This window comes from Hypanus sabinus, chromosome 6 (genome assembly GCF_030144855.1).
Source record: "Hypanus sabinus isolate sHypSab1 chromosome 6, sHypSab1.hap1, whole genome shotgun sequence".
Lineage (NCBI taxonomy): Eukaryota > Metazoa > Chordata > Chondrichthyes > Myliobatiformes > Dasyatidae > Hypanus > Hypanus sabinus.
In genome coordinates this window covers 180901900-180920763 of record NC_082711.1, presented here as the reverse complement: position 1 = coordinate 180920763, position 18864 = coordinate 180901900, and the positions used below count along the sequence as shown (strand labels likewise).

Sequence of the window (18864 nt, the reverse complement as noted above, 5' to 3'; positions counted from 1 at the left end):
GGTTTCCAGGGGGATCTGCAATGGATTGAAAACTGGGCTGAAAAGTGACAGATGGAATTTTATGCAGTCAAGTACAGGGTTTTGCACTTCAGTAGGACCAACCAGGACAAATCTTACACAGTGAACGGTAAAGCACTGAGGAGGGCGGTAGAACAAAGGGATCTGAGAATACAGATCCATAATTCATTGAAAGTGGCATCACAAGTAGATAGGGTTGTAAAGAAGGCCTTTGGCACTTTGGCCTTCATAAATCAATGTACTGAGTACAGGAGATGGGATGTTATGTTGAAGTTGTATAAGACGTTGGTGAGGCCTAATTTGAATTACTGGATGCAGTTGTGGTCACCTACCTACAGGAAAGATATAAACAAGGTTGAAGGAGTGCAGACAACATTTGCAAGGATGTTGCTGGGTCTGGAGGACCTGAATAGATTAGGACTTTATTCTTTGCAACATAGTAGATTGAGAGGAGATTTGATAGAGGTACACAAAATTATGAGGGGTATAGATAGGATTAATGCAAGCAGGCTTTTCCACTGAGGGTGGGTGGAACTACAGCTAGAAGTCACAGATTAAGGATCAAAGGTGAAAAGTTTAGGGGAATCATGAGGGAAACTTCCTCACTCAGAGGGTTGTGAGAGTGTGGAATGAGCTGCCAGCACAAATGGTGCATGCAAGCTTGATTTCAATGTTAAAGAGAAGTTTGGATAGGTACATGGATGGTGTGGTGTAGAAGCCTATGGTCCTGGTGCAGGTCAATGGGAGTAAGCAGTATGAATGGTTTCAATATGGTGTAGGTGGGACAAAGGGCCTGTTTTTGAGTTGCACTTCTCTACGACTCTGGGTCTCTGTACATCCTCTCTGTGGAACACATGGGTTTTTCTAGTTCCCTCCATCAGTCCAAAGATGCAGCAGGTAGGTTCATTCCTTGTTGTAAATTGTCCCGTGATTAGGTCAGGATAAAATTGAGGTTGTGGGGTTGCTGAGACAGCATGGCTCAAAGGGCCAGATGAGCCAACCGCATACTGGATCGCTAAAGTAAAATAAAATATCTATCAGTCAACTGTCCCTACGGGCTTCAAGGCAGCCACCATCACTCTGGTGCCCAAGAAAACAATGGTAATTGGCCTGAATGTTTACCGCCCAATGGCACTAACTTCAACAATGGTGAAGCACTTTAAGCAGCTGGTAATACACCCTATAAAATCCCACCTTCCAGCTACATTGGACCCTTCCCAGTTTGCCTAATGCTCAAACCTGCCCACTGATGCTACCTTAGCCTCGATCCTCCTCTCCGCTCTGTCCCACCAAGAAAAGAATGTTTCATATGCCAGGTTGTTGTTCATTGACCTCAGCGTAGCTTAACACAATCAACCGTCAGAGACTGGTGGGTAAACTGCCTCCACTGCGACTCAACACCCCACTCTGTAACCAGATCCTGAACTTCTTGACAGGTGTACCCCAGTCTGTCCGAGTGGGTAGCAACATCTCAAGCTCCATGACTATATACTCAGCTTGCTGCTGTTTACAATGCTGACTCATGACTACATGGCTAGATGCTGCCCAAACTGCACCGTTCACCGATGATACAACATCAGCCACAAAGATGAGTCAGCATACAGAGAGAAGGTAAAGAAGCTTGTTAAATAATGTGAGAACAACAAACTGGACAAGACAAAAGAGATTATTATGGACTTCAGGAAGGCACAGTCAACTGCTTATTCTCTATCACACAATAATGGCTCTGTCGTGGAGAGAGTGACAAACACAAAGTTCTAACGACGACCTAACCTGAACCCACAACACCTCCTCACTAGTCAAGAAGGCATCTACACTTTCTGGGGAGACTGAAGTGTGCAAGGCTCCCTGCCCCCAATTCTAAAAAATTTCTACAGGAGCGTCATTGAGAATGTCCGGTCTGGCTGCATCACCGTGTGGTACGGAAACTGCAAGGAATCAGACTGCAAGCCCTACAGAGAACAGTAAAAAGTGTCGAGAGGATCGCCAGGGTCTCCCTCCCTCCTGTTTATGACATTTAACAGCAGCATTATAGGCAAAGGACCCGAAGCATTGTTTAGGATTCCTATCACCCATGCCATAATCACTTTGACCAAATAACTGCAGGAAAGAGATACAGAAGCATCAGGACTGGGACTGCCAGACTGGGTAAGAGCTTCTTCCCTCAGGCTGGGAGACTAATGAATACCCTGACACTACCAAGATCTTATCACTAAGACAGTGAACAGTTTAGTGTTTACTTCATGCACTTTGAATTAGATTTTATTAACTTATTTGTTGTAATATTTTGTAATTATATATACACACACACATATATAGACACACACACACACACACACACAAACAAACACACACAGTCGGGTGACAATAAATTGAACTTGAATGCCTGGTCTGGCAGAACTACCTGTCAATGATACATAGAAACATAGAAAACCTACAACACAATACAGGCCCTTCAGCCCACAAAGTTGTGCTGAACATGTCCCTACCTTAGAAATTACTAGGGTTACACACAGCCCTCTATTTTTCTAAGCTCCATGCACCTGTCCAGGAGTCTCTTAAAAGACCCTATCGTATCCGCCTCCACCACCGTTGCCGGCAGCCCATTCCACGCACTCACCACTCTGAGTAAAAAACTTACCCCTGACATCTCTTCTATACCTACTCCCCAGCACCTTAAACCTGTGTCCTCTTGTGGCAACCATTTCAGCCCTGGGAAAAAGCCTCTGACTATCCGCACGGTCAATGCCTCTCATCATCTTATACACCTCGATCAGGTCACCTCTCATCCTCTGTCGCTCCAAAGAGAAAAGGCCAAATTCAACCAACCTGTTTTCATAAGGCATGCTTCCCAATCCAGGCAACATCCTGGCAAATCTCCTCCGTACTCTTTCTATAGTTTCCACATCCTTCCTGTAGTGAGGCAACCAGAACTGAGCACAGTACCCAAGTGGGGTCTGACCAGGGTCCTATATAGCTGCAACATTACCTCTCAGCTCCTAAATTCAAATCCATGATCGATGAAGGCCAATACACCGTCTGCCTTCTTAACCACAGAGTCAACGTGCGCAGCTGCTTTGAGCGTCCTATAGACTTGGACCCCAAGATCCCTCTGATCCTCCACACTGCCAAGAGTTTTACCATTAATATGATATTCTGCCATCATATTTGACCTACTAAAATGAACCACCTCACACTTACCTGGGGTGAACTCCATCTGCCACTTCTCAGCCCAGTTTTGCATCCTATCAATGTCCCGCTGTAACCTCTGACAGCCCTCCACACTATTTACAACACACCCAAACTCTGTCATCAGCAAATTTGCTAACCCAACCTTCCACTTCCTCATCCAGGTCATTTATAAAAATCATGAAGAGTAGGGGTCCCAGAACAGATTCCTGAGGCACACCACTGGTCACCAACCTCCATGCAGAATATGACCCACCTACAACCACTCTTTGCCTTCTGTGGGCAAGCCAATTCTGAATCCACAAAGCAATGTCCCTTGGATCCCATGCCTCCTTACTTTCTCAATAAGCCTTGCATGGGGTGTCTTATCAAATGCCTTGCTGAAATCCAGATACACTACATCTACTGCTCTTCCTTCACCAATGTGTTTTGTCACATCCTCAAAAAATTCAATCAGGCTCATAATGCATGACCTGCCCCTGACAAAGCCAGACTGACTGTTCCTAATCATATTATACCTCTCCAAATATTCATAAATCCTGCTTCTCAGGATCTTCTCCATCAACTTACCAACCACTGAAGTAAGACTCACTGGTCTATAATTTCCTGGGCTATTTCTATTCCCTTTTTTGAATAAGAGAAAACCATCTGCAAATCTCCAATCCTCTGGAACCTCTCCCGTCCCCATTGATGATGCAAAAATCATCGCCATGGGCTCAGCAATCTCCTCTCTCGCCTCCCACAGTAGCCTGGGGTACATCTCATCTGGTCCTGGCGACTTATCCAACTTGATGCTTTCCAAAAGCTCCAGCACTTCCTCTTTCTTAATATCTACATGCTCAAGCTTTTCAGTCCACTGCAAGTCATCACTACAATCACCTTTTCCAAAGTGAATACTGAAGCAAAGTACTCATTAAGTATCTCTGCTATTTCCTCTGGTTCCATACACACTTTCCCACTGTCACACTTGATAGGTCCTATTCTTTCACGTCTTACCCTCTTGCTCTTTACATACTTGAAGAATGCTTGGGGTTTTCCTTAATTCTGCCCGCCAAGGCCTTCTCATTGTCCCTTCAGGCTCTCCTAATTTCCTTCTCAAACTCCTTCATGTTATCTTTATAATCTTCTAGATTTCTAACATTACCTAGCTCTCTGAACCTTTTGTAAGCTTTTCTTTTCTCCTTGACTAGATTTACTACAGCCTTTATACACCACGGTTCCTGCACCCTACCATAACTTCCCTGTCTCAATGGAACGTACCTATGCAGAACTCGACACAAACATCCCCACATTTCTTCCGTATCTTTCCCTTAAGCTTCCAAGTTCCTGCCTGATAACCTCATAATTCCCCTTACTCCAACTAAATGTTTTTCTAGCTTGTCTGTTCCTATCTCTCCAATGCCATTGTAAAGAAGCACTATCTCCAAAATGCTCTCCCACTGAGAGTTCTAACACCTGATCAGGTTCATTTCCCAATACCAAATCAAGTACAGTCTCTCCTCTTGTAGGCTTATCTACATACTGTGTCAAGAAACCTTCCTGAACACACCTAACAAACTCCACCCCAGCTAAACCCCTTGCTCTAAGGAGATGCCAATCGATACTTGGGAAATTAAAATCTCCCATCACGACTACTCTTATTATTACACCTTCCCAGGATCTGTTTCCCTATCTGCTCCTCGATAACCCTGTTACTATTGGGTGGCCTATAAAAAACACCTAGTAAAGTTATTGACCCCTTCCTGTTCCTAATCTCCACCCACAGAGACTCCATAGACAATCCCTCCATGATGTCCACCTTTTCTGCAGCTGGGACACTATCTCTGATCAAAAGTGCCACACCCCCACCTCTTTTGCCCTCCCTCTCTGTCCTTTCTGAAACATCTAAAACCCGGCATTTGAAGTAACCATTCCTGTCCCTGAGCCATCCAAGTCTCTGTAATGGCCACATCATAGATCCAAGTACTGATCCAGGCTCTAAGCTCATCCATTTTGTTCATAATACTCATTGCGTTAAAATAGACACATCTCAAACTGCCCGTCTGAGCACGTCCCTTCTCTGTCACCTGCCTATCCTCCCTCTACAAGCTTTCTCTATTTGTAAGCCAACCTGCCTCTTCCCCAGTCTCTTCGGTTCTGTTCCCACCCCCCAACAATTCTAGTCTAAACTCTCCCCAGTAGCCTTAGCAAACCTCCCCACCAGGATATTGGGCCCCCTGGGATTCAAGTGCAACCCTTCCTTTTTGTACAGGTCACACCTGCCCCAAAAAAGGTTCCAATGATCCAGAAGTCTGAATCCCTGTGTCCTGCTCCAATCCAATACACTTACACTACTTAGGTGTAAAATCAACCACCAGACAGGATCATTAACTTCAGGAGAAAACAGAGTTGCCTCTAACTCATTTTACTATATGAGAAATATCAAAGATTCAAAGTACATCTGTTATCGAAGCATGTATACAAAATACAACTCTGAGATTCACCCTCCTGCATGTAGCTATGAAACACCATGGAACCAGTTCAAGGAAACATCAAACACCCAATATGCAAGAAAAGAACAGATTGCACAAACCGAAAAATGCAAGTGGATAACATATAAAATATCAAACATCAAAGCAGGAGTGGGGTAGTATTCAGTCAGTGGCTCACGTAGCAACGTGGTTCCTGGCCTGGTGAACTGAGTAATAATAACATTGATTTACTTCCCATTAATGTCCTGTACATTGAAGTTCTGAGGAATTCATCAAATCATTGCTCACAAAAATACTCAACTCAACAGCGATATCACCTCTGCTGCCACCTATTCATAACTGATTGCCCGAGACCCAAAGGACTCTAGAAGGGAATTCACGATCCAGTTAATCAGCTGGATGATCAGTGAGGCATGCAGTTATTAACTTGTGTGTGCAAACATGAAATTAACTGTGCAGGGAGCAGCACTCACTAGCCAGCAACACTTGCCTTCAGGAAAAGAGCACAGCACAAAACCCCGAGGAATTCCATGCAACGTGCTTATAATAAAACACAGTAAAGGGTTCAGATGGCCAGCTCACACTCTGGAAGATAATCTCAATCCCTTACTCCTTAAAAACAAAACATATGAAGTGCATAGACACAAGAGATTCTGTAGATGATGGAAATCCAGAGCAACACACACATAATGCTGGAAGAACTCAGCAGGTCAGGCAGCATCTATGCAGAGGAATAAACAGCCATCTGAACCCTTTACTGTGTTTTATTAGCATGTGGCATGGAATTCCTCGGGGTCTTGTGCTGTGCCGTGCTCTTTTCCTGATGGCTAACAGCCTTCAACAGGAAAGGACGGGGAAGAAGCCAGAAGGTTGGGAGGGGGAGGGAAAGGAGTACAAGCAGAAGGCAGGGGAGTGTATACACGATTACGTATCTCCTGAGACTTAAAAGCCAAAGACCTACTTATAAGGCAAAAGTCAGTGGTGTAATGGAATACTTTGCCCTGGTCAGGATGAGTGCAGGTCCAGAAGCAGTCAAAGAACTTGGCAACTGGGACACAGCATCAAAGTGGCAGCTAAGTCACTCATCAGAAGTTTGAATGCTGCTATTGCAACTGGGGAATTCAGTCTGCAATTTGACAAAATAAAGTCCAGTGATGACCATGAACCCACTGAATTGTTGTTCGAGATCTCAGGGTTCACTGATGTCTCTCAATGGATGGAATCTGCCATTGTCTCTCATTGGGGCTTATGTGCGATCTCCGGGTTCACCAACATGCCAGACCATTGCCAAAACAGGTATATTCCAGTAACAACTAATAGGAAAAATTTGGAGTAGGCAGCCCTCGTGCTTGGCACCCACAACCTTCACACCCTCAACCACTAAGGCACTGTGCTTACAGTGCGTGCCATCTACAAAATGCATTGCAGTTCTCCATCACAGCAAAACTGACCTCTGCCTTGAAGGACAAGCAAGGGCAGCAGTTAAGTGGAAAATGTCGCCAGCCTCACACCACCTTTCATTGCCACAGGGTCTTGGAGAACTCTGCCAACAGTACTGTAGGAACAGGACTGCACGGGTTCAAAACAATTTGTCACCATCAACATCTTCCTGAGGACAATGACTGGTCCATATCCAAGAACATATAAACTACAAACACATTTCAACATCTGCTACAGGTGTTGCCCCAACCCCAAACTGCTCACTGCACTTTCCAAGCAATGTCCAACATTTTACAGCTGTTCATAAATTTAATTAAATATTGTTGTGTTCAAGTTTAATTGTCACTCAAACATACACAGGAATAAAGCCAAACGAAACAGCATTCCTCTGGGGCCAAGGTGCAAAACACAGTCACACACAGCAAAAGACATATATAGCACATATGACAGGAGAAAATCATATGTTTACAAAAAAAATAATAATACAGCCCAAGGGCCTGAATGTCATGGTCTGTAGACTGATGTTGCCCTGGAGCTACTAACCCAGAATCCAGCAGCACAGAGCCAGCTCCAGTGAGTCCTTCACCAGCGGCTGCAACAAGCAATCCTGAGGCTTGTCCACACTGCAACCACGGCAACGCAGCTCCCCCGCTGTTGAACTCACCATTGAATCAAGTGAATCGGACTTGCAGTATTGCACATTACCAATGTCCAAGAGGGTTACAAGAAAAACATCCAGGCCAATCATTTGCACCTTCTGTTGGATTGCGCACTGTGTCTGCTCAATGCCTGTGATGCCTTCTTCCCTGGGTGGCTGAATCAGCCTGCAAGAAGCACAGATTTTTGCTCTACAGTACATTTTTTCCAATACCTTGCTGTCAATTTCTGAATTACTTGAACCCTCCAGCCAATATTTATAGCAGCAACATTAGCACAATTGTTATGTCTCAGCCTGTTTTTCATAAATCTTACCATATTTTACTTTGCTATAAATTCCTGTAAGAAAATGAATCTCAGGATAGCATTTGGTAACATATATATACTTGGATAATAAATATATTTTATTTTGGTCCTGCAACAATCACTATACCTGGAAAGGAGAGGCTATGGAAGACGCTTCACCTTCCAGGACATCGAGCCCCAGACTTAACTGTCTTGCCATGCAGGAGGTCACTCACATATGGCCCATGCTACACTGCTGTGTCCACAGCAATGCCTTCACACGGTGTCCCTGTTCTTACTGACTTTGCAATGTCACGGCACTACCGTGTGTCCAGCAGTATAGCTTGGTGCACAATCCGGGCTCACCAGCCTAGGAGAAGGCAAACACTGACATTCAACCTACAGCCTTGCAGTCGCCACAGTCATCACAGCTTGTGGAATGCCCCACCAACCTAAAGAGCGGGATTGGCCTGCCTACACAGCGCAGGCAGGAAGAGAAGCCCTATAGCGATGGAGAAGGCGGTAAACTGACAGGTGTTAAATAACATGAATTTGCAGTATCAATTCTGCATGTAGGTGGCTCAGACCCTTGAGTCATTGGTCTGTTGACCTGAGGCAACAACTGCATATAGCAGCCCTCTGAGTGACCAAGCTGCCCTCTTCAGGGATAACTGCTTGTTCCGGATGGAGACAGATCTAGACAAGGTGGTCCCAAAAAAAAACCTTGCGTCACCACCACCTGGTTGGTTCACCACAGCCAACAGGCATCTCACTCAAGCAGTAAGAAAAAGGAAAATAAATCAAAGAAGTCAACATATCTCAAAATTGGAATGTACGGACAATGCAGGACTCTACAGAGATGACCAACCCCAAAGACACTCAGCGCTTGTGGCACGAGAACTAGCTCGGCTGGACTTTGACACTGCTGCTATAAGTGAAGTATGTTTTGCAGATCAAGGATCTTCAATAGAGCATGGTGCAGGCTACACTCTCTACTGGTCAGGCAGAAACAATAACGAGAACAGACTCAGAGGTGGGCTCCATGATCACAAACATCATTGTCAATATGTTTCAAAGCCTACTGGTCAGACATTCAGATCAACTTATGTCCTTACAAATGCTGCTGCAAGACTACCAATTTGTCACCCTTGTAAGCATCTATGCCCCCACACTGCAAACAGACTCTGTCCCAGAGGTGTTCTATGGGGAGCTAAAATCCCTCCTTTTGGAACCACAGAAGGCAGACAAGATCATCGTCCTAGACAACTTCAGTCAGAGTGAGTAGAGATGTTGAGGTATGGCTGAGAGTCTTAGGTCATCATGGTGTCAGAAACTCCAACGACAATGGGTGAGTGCTCCAGGAGCTCTGCACAGAATTAGGCCTGGTTATAAAAAATATGCTGTTTCAACAGAAAGACAGGTTCAAGATGACCTGGACACACCCCGATCCAAACACTGGCACCTGCTGAACTACATCCTGGTGTCAGATGTTCTACACATCAGGTTCATGCCGCAGGCAGACTTTTATATGGATCACAGACTGGTCAGGGTGAAAGGCAGACTGGCTATCAAGCCAGCAGTAAGGAAAAGGCAACCATGGTCAAAGAGACTCCAGGTGGATAAGTTCTTTGGCCTCCAAGATGTATTCTAGATCAAGCTAAGGGAGGAATGGGATAGCAAAGGCACCCCAAGCATGGACTCTGACACAGGAAAGAAATGGGAGCAGCAAAAAACTGCCATCCAAGATGCAGCTGTTGAATACTCCTTAAGAAGAAACAAGGACAGGTGTAATAAAAGTGACATTTTCATGAGGTCTCATTTAAGCTTGATAAACGAGGTCAAAGCTGCTATTTCCAATCTGAAATGCCATAAAGCCCCAGGCACTGATGGGATCCCAGAAGAAGTATACAAAATGGGCGAAGACATTCTCCTGAGCAAACTCACAAACCTGTTCACACTCTATTGGGAGAAAGGTTCAGTCCCAAATAACCTACATGATGCTCCAGTTGTCTCCCTGTACAAGAACAAAAGGGTGAAATCAGATTGCTCAAACTACAGAGGCATTACCCTGCTGTCCACCGCCAGGAAGATCCTCGCCAGAATTCTCTTGGACAGATTATCCCTACCATTGCCACAGGGATCCTCACAGAGAGTCAGTGCCGATTCAGAACAGAGGCATATCCGACATGATCACTGTCCTGCGCCAGACACTGAAGTGTTGTGAACAGAACATGGGGTTGAACGCAACATTCATTGACCTTTGATACAGTCAGCCGCAATGGTCTCTGGAAGATACTGTCGAAGGTCGGCTGTCCCTGAAATTCCTCACCATCCTGCATCAGCTCCATGAAGGTCAAAGCGGTTAGGTTAAACACAATGCCAACCTGTCTGACCCATTCCCCATCAGTACCGGCACAAAACAAGGCTTTATAACCATATAACCATATAACAATCACAGCACGGAAACAGGCCATCTTGGCCCTCCTAGTCTATGCCGAACCCTTAATCTCACCTAGTCCCACCTACCCGCACTCAGCCCATAACCCTCCACTCCTTTCCTGTCCATATACCTATCCAATTTTAACTTAAATGACACAACTGAACTGGCCTCTACTACTTCTACAGGAAGCTCATTCCACACAGCTATCACTCTTTGAGTAAAGAAATACCCCCTCGTGTTTCCCTTAAACTTCTGCCCCCTAACTCTCAAATCATGTCCTCTAGTTTGAATCTCCCCTACTCTCAATGGAAACAGCCTGTTCACGTCAACTCTATCTATCCCTCTCAAAATTTTAAATACCTCGATCAAATCCCCCCTCAACCTTCTACACTCCAATGAATAGAGACCTAACTTGTTCAACCTTTCTCTGTAACTTAATTGCTGAAACCCAGGTAACATCCTAGTAATTGTCTCTGCACACTCTCTAATTTATTGATATCTTTCCTATAATTCGGTGACCAGAACGGCACACAATATTCCAAATTTGGCCTTACCAATGCCTTGTACTTTAGCATTACATCCCAACTTCTGTACTCAATGCTTTGATTTATAAAGGCCAGCGTTCCAAAAGCCCTCTTCACCACCCTATCTACATGAGACTCCACTTTCAGGGAACTATGCACAGTTATTCCTAGATCTCTCTGTTCCTCTGCATTCCTCAATGCCCTACCATTTACCCTGTATGTTCTATTTGGATTATTCCTGCCAAAATGTAGAACCTCACACTTCTCAGCATTAAACTCCATCTGCCAACGTTCAGCCCATTCTTCTAACCGGCATAAATCTCCCTGCAAGCTTTGAAAACCCACCTCATTATCCACAACACCTCCTACCTTAGTATCATCGGCGTACTTACTAATCCAATTTACCACCCCATCATCCAGATCATTTATGTATATTACAAACAACATTGGGCCCAAAACAGATCCCTGAGGCACCCCGCTAGTCACCGGCCTCCATCCCGATAAACAATTATCCACCACTACTCTCTGGCATCTCCCATCTAGCCACTGTTGAATCCATTTTATTACTCCAGCATTAATACCTAACGACTGAACCTTCTTAACTAACCTTCCATGTGGAACTTTGTCAAAGGCTTTGCTGAAGTCCATATAGACTAGATCCACTGCCTTACCCTCGTCAACATTCCTCGTAACTTCTTCAAAAAATTCAATAAGGTTTGTCAAACATGACCTTCCACGCACAAATCCATGCTGGCTACTCCTAATCAGATCCCGTCTATCCAGATAATTATAAATACTATCTCTAAGAATACTTTCCATTAATTTACCCATCACTGATGTCAAATTGACAGGTCTATAATTGCTAGGCTTCCTTCTAGAACCCTTTTTAAACAATGGAACCACATGAGCAATACGCCAATCCTCCGGCACAATCCCTGTTTCTAATGACATATTAAAGATCTCCGTCAGAGCTCCTGCTATTTCTACACAAACTTCCCTCAAGGTCCTGGGGAATATCCTGTCAGGACCCGGAGATTTATCCACTTTTAAATTTCTTAAAAGCGCCAGTACCTCCACCTCTTTAATTGTCATAGGTTCCATAACTTCCTTACTTGTTTCCCACACCTTAGACAATTCAATATCCTTTGTTTCAGCACCAACACTCTTTGCCATCTTATTCTGCATGATGCTACAGGAAGCGAAAAAGACCACTTTGGAGAGCGTCTACATTTGGTTCCACACTGACATAAATATCTTCAACCTTTACCGCATTCTCACCCAAACAAAAACCATGCAAGAGCCAATTCTCGAGCTACTATATGTGGAAACTGTGCTCTTCTCATGCACACTGAAAATGTGATAAAGGCTGCAAGGCCTTCAGGCTAACAATCAGTCTGAAGAAAACAATGATCCTCCATCAGAAGCCCGCTCATGGCGTTTATGACTCACCTCAGATCACCATTGATGACCAACCTCTCACTAAGGTTGAACAGTTCACCAACCTGGGCAGTGTCATCTCCAATGACGCTACTGTAGTAAGGGGGCGTTAACAATTGACTAGCCAGAGCTAGCAGTGCCTTTGGATGCCTCCAGAAATGTGTGTGAAAGAACCACCAGCTGCATCTGTCCATAAAAATCCAGGTGTAAAGGTTTGTCGTTATCAAAACACTGCTACACGGCTCTAAAGCCTGGGTCTTGTACCGCAAGCAAATCAAGTTGAGCACTTCCATCAACGCTGCCTCTGCTCCATCAAGAGTGTCAGCTGGCAGGATTGTGTCTCCAACAACCATGCCCTAGAAAAGGTAAAACTTCCAAGCACTGAAGCCACTTTTGCTGCCCAGGCAGCTCTGCTGGTCAGGTCACGTGTCTCGCATGGACAACTCCAGGTTAGCAAAAGCAGTACTCTACAGAAAACTCTCTCAGGGCAAGAGAGATGATGGTGCTCTGCGCAAGAGGTACAGAGACCAACTTAAGCAGCAGCTCTCTCAGGCAAATATCGAGGTCAATGAGTAGTAGCATCTGGCTTGTGACAGAGACCGCTGGAGAATGCTGATCCAGAGTAGCCAATTTGAGGAATCCAGAAGAGCAACTACTGAAGAGGAAATGCAGGAAGGATCCTACTACCCAAGCACCTGCATCTCAGCTGGTCCCGTGTCCCTACTACTATCCAGAATTGGCCTCTACTGTCACCAAATGATTATGCCGTCTCTTTAGAGGACTCTTCTTCCCTCCTGATCTTCACAAGTGAAGAACCAGCCATCATCATCATATTTTGACTTTGACAGAACCAAATTTTGCCAAAATATACAGCAGGAATATTATGGGATACAGATCACTTGCAGAGATGGGCAAATAAATAACAGATGGACTTTATTCCAGGCAGGTGTAAAGTTTTGCACTTTGGAAGATCAAATGTAAAGGTATAGTACACAATTAACAGCAGAACCCTCAAGGTACAGACTGATCTTAGAGTCCAAGCCCATAGATTGCTGAAAATAGCTGCACAATTTGATGAGGTGGTAAAGAAAGCATATGGTGTGCTTGCCTTTCTTGATTGAGGCATTCAGTTCAAGACTCAGGAAGTTGTAAAGAAAGTTTATAAATTTGGGATGGGCCATATCTGGAGTTTCACATTCATTTCTGGTTGCCTCCATTATAGGAAGAATGTGCAGACTTTGGAGAGAGTGCAGAAGTGGTTTACAAAGATGCATGTGATATAAGGAGAGGTAGGAAAAACTAAGATGGTTGTCTCTGAGGCGGTGAAGGCTGAGGGGAGACCTGAGAAGTTTATGAGATTATGAAAGGCATAGACAGAGTAGATAACCAGTATCTTTTTTACCTCCAGAGTCAAAATGTCCTATACTAGAGGGAACTCTTTTGAGGTGAGAGCATGAAAGTTCAAAGGAGATGTGGGTAGCAAGTTTTTTTTTAAATAGCCTGGAAAATGCTGCCAAGAGTGCTGGTAGAGTTAGATATGATAGAGGAGTTTAAGAGGATCTTAGATATGCGCTTGAATATGTAGATAATGAAGGGAGATGGACCACGTGCAGGCAGATCACAAAGGAAATGATTATGGGCTTTAGGAAGGAGAAGTTGAAGGAACACACACTGGTCTTCATTGCCGGAACTGAAGCAGAAAGTGAGCAATGTCAAGATCCTGGGTGTCAAAATCTCTGAGACACAACATATTAATTAGGAGTTTGAGGTGAATTGGTACGTCACCAAAGACACTCGAAATTTGACACTGGCAAATTCCTACAGATTTACCGTGGAGAGTATTCTAACTGGTTGCATCACTGTCTGGTATGGAGGGGCCACTGCACAGGAACAGATAAAGCCCCTATTTTTCTAAGCTCCATGTACCTATCTAACAGACACTTAAAAGACTCTATTGTATCCACCTCCACCATCTTCACTGGCAGTGCATTCCACACATCCACCACCGTCTGTGTGAAAAACTACCTCTGACATTCCCTTTACTTTCAAGCAGCTTAAAACTGTGCCCTCTCGTGTTAGCCATTTCAGCCCTGGGAAAAAGCCTCTGACTATCCACATGATCAATGCCTCTCATCATCTTATACACTTCTATCAGGTCACCTCTCATCCTCCGTCGCTCCAAGGAGAAAAGGCCAAGTTCACATAACCTATTCTCATAAGGAACGCTCACCAATCCAATCCCCTCTACATTATCTATCTGTATGTTAGCTCAATGTTTCCCTTTCTCACTGACAGTCTGATCTGCTCAGCATCTGCAACAGCTCTGACCAGCACTTCACTCCTTTTACATGGTCTCCGTTTGTATTAGAACATAGAACTTTACAGCACAGTACAAGCCCTTCAGCCCATAATGATGTGCCCACTTTTCAACCTAAAAGGTCAACCTCTTAAGAAACCTAACTCAGTTTTCTTTAACTAACCTCAATAAATCAAACATTCAGAGCTCAGCATCATAGCAAGTATATCCGCACTCTATCGGAGATATTCCCTTTGTCCTATCTCTCTCCCCACTCCCACCTGCTTTTTCTTTTCTCTTATTTCCAGTGTGGGGTCTTTGACCTGAAATACTAACACCATTTCTCTTCTCACCTGCTGAATGTCTCTGCACCAACAATATTAAACTGTCAGCCTTTACAAAAATACTCACTTTAATGCAGTTTAGCAGCAGTTATTATACTCAATCTCTGCAAATCAAAGGCACTGTTTACCTAACACAATGAAAACTCGTCTATATCAATTCATTTCATCAATTCATCTTCAGTGTTATACGGTATTAATTCAATTGCTTGTACACAAACTGCAACTCCTGAGAGATGAGGGGAAAGGGGAATTATGAATGTCTACTTCAGACAAAAAAACAGAGTAGCAGTTAGCGTACCAGTACTACAACCCTGCCACTGTCTGTAAGGAGTTTGCACGTTCACTCCACGACCTTGTGGGTTTCCTTTGGGTGCTCCAGTTCCCCCCACAATAACCAGTTACAGTTAGTAACTACTGGGCATGCAATGTTGGTGCCAGAAGCATGGTAACACTTGCAAGCTGCCCAGCGCAATCCTTTTGATTTTGATTTGTCACAATTGCAGTATTTCACTTTAGGTTTCTATGTTTCAATGTACATGTGACAAATAAAGCCAATCTTTATCTCTTTTATCTAAAATGTAGCAACAACTCTGCACTACTAAAATCAAAGACCATGAAACTGGGATATTTTTCCCTCAGTGAATGGGGTGAATGCCAAGACAGAAAAAAATGTTGGGAGACTGTTGGTAGTTAATTACATACTCCAGTATTCCAGCAGGAGCTCTCAATGCAGTGTTCAAGACCCAACTTAACTTCAGCTTCTCTTCCATCAAAAATGAAGACATTCCCTTATTTATTTTATTTATGATTTTTTTTTCAGCACATAGACTGAATATCATCCTTTCTAAATGTGCTGTAGTGAGCCAACTTCTTGAAGCACTGCATTGTTTTTGGCAAAATTCCCCACAGTGCATGCTAGGACTTTGACAGTGAACATTAATATGTTTCTTCATCGGAGGCCTACATGTACATTCTCTTATCTTTCTTTATAGTTGTGGGAAATGCTATAGGAGGTATCATCATAGCATGCCATATCAATTAGATTCAGATTTATTTATCAGATATACATCGAAGCATACAGTGAAATGGGTAATTTATGTTAACAACCAAGTATATGCTGGGGGCAGCCCACAAGTGTCACCACACATTCCAGCACCAACAATGCTCAGCAGAACAACAGCAAAACAAGCCTCTTTTGCTCCCTGCCACAGTATGCAGCCAGTACATAGTGTAGCCACAATGACACAGATGTGACATGAAGGGTTATAATACTGAAAGGGATGACAATCAAGTTAGTTTCTCAGCTCTGAATGGATTTGAGCTTCTTGGTGCTGCTGCCACCCCAGCAAGCAAACAGCATCGTGTGACACTACTGAATTATGTTTAGTAAAAGTATCAAGGCTTTAGATGCCAGATGGAGAGATGCATACTACAGGATATGCAGTTTTAAGCTAATGTATAAGAACACAAGAGGCAACACAGAGTGGTGGACTCAACCAGTCCCATCATGAGTACAACTCTACCCACCATCGAGGGTACCTATAAGAAGCAACGTCACATTTCTATCAATGGTGGGGCACTTGGCAATAATGCCTTTAGGTACAAGGGAAAGGAAATCAACTAAGCTCTTTCAAATTGGCCCCTGTCATTCCCTAGTGAAATTAGTTGTTACTGACCAACGAGTGTCTGAATGCTGTGTTCTGTTCCCGGGGGTGGGGGGAGGAAAATTAAGAAACACATTCCCAGCCAGAGTTTGGGCTTTTTCAGTAAGTTCAAGAATTTATTCAGAGTGTTGTTGAACCTTGAGGTGTGGGTCTTCAGACTCCTGTACTTCCTGCCTGATGGCAGCATCGGGAAGAGGGCATGGTCTGGATGGCTAGAACACTTAATGGAGGATATTGCCTTCCTGTGACATTGCTTTTTATAGGTACCCTCAATGGTGGGCAGAGCTGTACTCATGATGAAACTGGTAGAATCCACCACTCTGTAACCTCTTGTGTTCCTACACATTTCAGTTTCCGAACCAGGTTGTGTACTTAGCTCAGTACAGTCAACACTTGCAGAGTTACACTTAATACTGGCATCACACACAACAGTCATCACAAGGGTTACTGGAGAAAATGCCTGGACTTACCTTGGTTTCCTGTTAGAAGGGGGTTGGGCACAGATTTTCCACGGGACCACATCTTGTTACCCATTCTGCTCCCCGGGCAGCTGTTTTCTGACAGCCTGCCAACTGTTCAAAGCAACAAGATTGAGAGACTCGTGGCTTTTGGGGAACAGGCTTGTCTTGCAATTAGCATTGTTCCCATATCAAGAACTTTCAACAAAACTGGATTAATTAATAGGAGTCAGAGACACCTGTCATCCAGAGGATCTATGGTTCAGTCTGGGTGTCTCTTAGTAAAGTGTTTTTACACCCAAGATACCAGCCAATATAAGAGGTATTTTGGATATCAGTATTTAAAGAACAAAATTTGGACCTTACAATTTGTAAATATTTAAAATTTCCTAACTTCTGCTTCCTCCCAGATAACTGATACTTAAAATCTCAAGTTTTCCTGTAGGTATGTATCCACTGCCGATCCAAAAGGGCACATCTGTGAAACAAAGTGACACCTCCCCAATTCCCAGTGATCAGTGATTGGTGTGGACAACACGTGGGGTCACTCACTCAGGAGATTAACAGGTTCTTCAAGTTCAACTCTATTACAGTACATATATACAACCCAACAAAACAAGGTTCCTCCAAACTATGATGCACCCACAAGATACATATTGCACACAGCACATAAAACAAAATATTACAACAAATAAGTTAATACATTATAATTCAAAATGCATGTAGTGTGCAGCACAGGTAAACAGTAAACAGCTCATTGTCTTCATTGGTGGCAGGGCATTCATTAGTCTCACAGCCTGAGGGAAGATGATGTTAACCAGTCCAACAGTCCTAGTCCTGATGCTCCCGCACCTCTTTCCTGATGGTAGTGGGTCAAAGAGTTTGTGGGATGGGTGTTAGGGATCCTAGACAATACTCCATGCCCTTCATTTACATCACTCCCAGTAAATGTCATAAAAAGGGGAGAGGGAGACCTGTCTTTACTATCCTCTGTGAGGTTTGAGCTTTCGTACCATACACTGATATAGCCAGACAAGACATTCGATGATGCTCCTGGAGAAAGTTGTTAGAATGGGGTGGGAAGCCTTGCATGCCTCTATCTCCTCAGAAAGTGTAGACACTACTATGCCTTTGTAACTAATGAGGAGACCTGGAGGGTCCAGGTTAAATCGTCCATTATGTGCACATCAAGAAACTATGTGCTCTTCACTCTCTCCACAGCAGAACTATTGATGTCCAATGAAGAGTGGTTGACCTGTGCCTTCCTGAAGTCCACAATCATCTCTTTTGTCTTGTCCATGTTGAGACTCAGGTTATTGTTCTCATACCATTTAGACAAGCCTCTCTGCCTCCTCTCTGTATGCTGATTCATCATTGTTGCTGATGTGGTTTTAGCTGAATCTAGTAGTGCAGTTGTGAGTCAGCAGCATGAGCAACAGTGGGCTGAGCACACAGCCCTGGGGCACCAGTGCTCAGCGTGATGGAGCTTAAGACATTTCTCATTATTTTTGTAGAAGTAAACATTATAACTACTTACTGCAAGCTGAGTGAGAGGCCGAGAGAATCACACAACCTAGGGATTAACTCTTTCCCCCTCCACTGATGCTACCTGACCAACTGAGCACTCGCAGGACTTCAGAT

General features: G+C 44.0%; 1 protein-coding gene across 1 annotated transcript in view; it reads right to left on the bottom strand.

The window, feature by feature from the left end:
* The window catches only part of smg6 (SMG6 nonsense mediated mRNA decay factor), a 234938-nt gene that overhangs the window by 75841 nt on the left and 140233 nt on the right, over positions 1–18864 (bottom strand).